Genomic DNA, 3,973 nt, shown 5'->3' with positions numbered 1-3,973 from the left:
TCAGTAACTCCATAAACTTGAGGAGTAACTGGTGGTGAGTATTGTTGAATGATCCCCAGTTCGTCACAGAACTCAAATACCTTGGTGTATTTGAATTCAGTGCCACGATCGCTTCTAATTTTCTTTAGTTTGCGACCTTGTTCGTTCTGGATCCTTTTAACAATAATCTTGAATTCACTGAGGGTTTCATTCTTATGGGATAGGAATGCAACCCAAGTAAATCAGGTGTAATCATCTACCATAACTAAAGCATACTTCTTACCGGCAACAGTGGGTTGTTGAATTGGTCCGAAGAGGTCCATATGAATTAAATCAGGTGGAGCTTTAATGAGAATATCTCGAGATGATTTGCGGTGAACTTTCGTTTGCTTACCCTTTTGACAGGCACCACATACACCTTCAATCTTTGCATTGATTTTGGGAATGCCTCTAACAAGTTCTTTGTTAATTCTATTAGTTAGAAGGCGATAATTGATGTGACCAAAACGCTCATGCCAAAGATGTGTAGATTTCACCTCAGTTAAATTGCAACGGTTGCTAAACTTAGTATCAAGAAGATAACAGTTTTTTTCACCACTGATATTTTTCAACTTCTCAAAGGGAGTATTTCCATATATCAAATCATTAAGAATTGCAATTTCTGCAACAAGACCATAGTTGATCCAGATTTATTCATCCAACCCTTTTTGAAGAGACACCAGTTTGTCAGACCTTTTCTTGCGGTTATTTTTTAAACCTGGGAAGCGTATATTGAGACTTTATAGTCCATATAGTCAGATCGCTACAAACACGGACTTTTGAGGTCTTTAATGTGTTTGCCTGCCCTGATACCAATAGAAAAAGCGGGGGTCTAACAACACTACCCAATATTTCGCTTAGCAATCTGTATGGACAAACTCCAATATACTTTTTATGAGAATCAACTAGACAGTTAGACTCAATCAATAGAAAGATATATCAAAGAGTTTATATCTCAATCTCTCAATTTGATCTTTACTCAAGCAAATGGAAATCTACGAGTCCTTATCAAAGAGAGATAACTTGGACGGTACCAAAGACCAATTTCCAAGGATCAATCAACAACCAAAGGTTGGATTTCCAATTGATGATCTTAACGCACAACCTGTATTATTTCAATTATATAAAAACTATAATGCGGAAAAGAAATAACACAGACACCAGAAGTTTTGTTAACGAGGAAAACGCAAATGCAGAAAAATCCCGGGACCTAGTCCAGATTGAATACACACTTTATTAAGCCGCTACAGACACTAGCCTACTACAAGATAACTTCGGACTGGACTATAGTTAAACCCCAATCAGTCTCCCACTAATTAAAGGTACATTTGTACTCCTATTCCCTGATCCCAGCAGGATACTGCGCACTTGATTCCCTTAGTTGATCTCACCTACAACTAAGAGTTGCTGCAACCCAAAATCGCAGAGTTGATAATAAACAAATATGTCTCACACAGAAAAGTTTATCAAAGGATAAATCTGTCTCCCACAGAAAAACCCTAGGTTTTTGTTTTGTCTTAAGATATAAAATCAAGGTGAACATGAACCAATTGATAATCGGTCTTATATTCCCGAAGAACAGCCTAGATTAACCAATCACCTCTCAACAATCCTTCTTGACTACACAAGCGGTTTATCGAGGAATCACAAACAGTGAGACGAAGATGTTTGTGACTTCTTTATCTTGCCTATCGGAGAACTCTCACGATCTCAAGCCAATCAATAGATTGTACTCATACGATAGAAGATGCAAGATCAGATCACACAACTACGATAAAAGTAGTTGAAAAAGCGGGGGTCTAACAACACCACCCAATATTTCGCTCAGCAATCTGTATGGACTAACTCCGAAATACTTTGCTAGAGAATCAACTAGACAATCAGACTCAATCTAGATAAAAATATCTCAAGGATTTAATATCTCTCTCGTGGTTTGATTTTTACTCAAGCTAAAACCAATAGCGATTCTTTATCAAATAAAAGGAATAACTTGGACGGTACCAATTACCAATGTTCAAGGATCAATCAATATCAATCAACAACCAAAGGTTGGATTTCCAATTGATTGTCTGGGTAAAATACCCGACAGCCACGTGTCAGCATCTCAAGGGATGAATACGTGACAGGATGATAAGGTATGAGCATCGAATCATCCTCTAAAAAGGAGAAATTGTCTCAGTCGAGGCAACTACACAAGCATCACATGAATGATGCGTGTAAGTAAAGGTCTAATCTGCTCAGACGGTCAAGTCTAAAAACCAGGACCGCATTTAATAAAGGATAAGAACAAGACGTGGGGAGATCTGCATCGTGACATAAGACTCGGACGATCTATACTACTACCCAGAGGTGATAGAGCACGAGGTTATCCATACAAGAGCAGCAGGAGGCGAAGGAGAACGAGACTACTCGGAGGAAGAACTAGACTAGCCATCACGAGGGATATTATAGAGCCAGTCTGAGGCATCCAGGACGATGGAAGACAGCTCATCGATCTCAGACGATCAGAGCACCACGAGTTTATTTTGCCTATAAATACTGGTCCATGTAGAAGGAGATGGAAAACTTATGTAATCCTAGATGGTCTTTCTACAGAGAATTCCTTAGAGAGATTTAGATGGAGAGAAAGTGAGAAATCTAGAAGAGATTTGTAACTATTTCAAGGGTAAGACCTTATAATCAATAAGAAAACATCTTCTTTCCCTTGGGCGTAGGTCTTCGTGGCCGAACCACGTTATATGCTTGTGTCAATCTTTACATTTCATGATCTTTACATCTTGTTCATAGTTGAATCTTGTATGTTTTAGTAGTTTTTAGTATTTCGTTTCACTTGGATGTAGTCATCAGAAAAGATTCAACTACATTTTGGCGCTAGAAACAGGGAGGTATGAAGATCTAATCTACCTCCCTAATAAAATCTCTATATTGTTTTCATAATCTCCATGAGAAAAGTGTTTTTCACATTAAAAAGTAGATTTCTGTTGAGATGAATGAGTAGAGCTCAGACTCAAACATGATCTTCACGATCTGAGAAGTCAAGAAGAACCTCAAGATTAATAGATCTGCGTTTTTTACTGATTTTCTTTAAGATTTCTTGTTATTTCAATGATTTTTTATACATTCCTCATGGAGCTCAGGAGTGTTGTAGATCGAAGTAAAAATGAAGTTTCAAAGACTTCGGTGCTCAAACGATCTCCTCCATGAGAGAGCCGGGAAGAAATACTAGTCAGTAAACTAGATGAGGGAGATATCACCTTATGAGAGTTGAAAAGACAAATTTTATGATGTTTTTCATCAAACTAAACAAATTCCAAGATCTCCTTCTTAAGTACCTAAATCTAAGTCAAGGGGAAGGATTAACGAGTACATAATCATTCATCAAACCCAAAGTTTGTTCAAAATCAAAAGCTAAAAGATAATGAGAAATAATTCCTAGAATGGAAAAATATGCTCAATCGTCATAATTTGATTTTTTTCCCTAAAGAGGTATGACGTGTTGAAAGAGGTATTTCTCTCGAAAAGTGAGAACTGATAAAACACCTTTTTCTTCATCATTAACATTTCGTACAAGGGGGGAATGTTTTGACGTTTTCACATGTCTCCAAAATATGCTGCAAAGTCTTCCTGTACTAAACTGACCAGTCTGAACTATGACTTAGTAATTGCACGTGACCTACAAACCTAGGGTCACACTTTTCTGAAGAAAAGGCAAATTAAGTGTTATTGCATATATTGCAGGGAAGGTAATGGTGACGCGACGGTCTACTCGCAGGAGCCAAGGAGAAAACGGTGGAGCCCAACAAGAAGGACTCGACGATATGAAGCCAGGCGAGGCCCTGATGAATGGCGAAGTCCCGGGAGAGGGACAACCCGATGACCAATATCGGGAAGGAATAACTGATAATTCTAGCTCCAAAGGCGAGGGAAACCCCTTTGAGATGCATGATGACGTCCA

This window comes from Papaver somniferum, chromosome 10 (assembly GCF_003573695.1).
Source record: "Papaver somniferum cultivar HN1 chromosome 10, ASM357369v1, whole genome shotgun sequence".
In the NCBI taxonomy this organism is placed as follows: Eukaryota; Viridiplantae; Streptophyta; class Magnoliopsida; order Ranunculales; family Papaveraceae; genus Papaver; species Papaver somniferum.
This window is presented reverse-complemented; position numbering follows the sequence as displayed.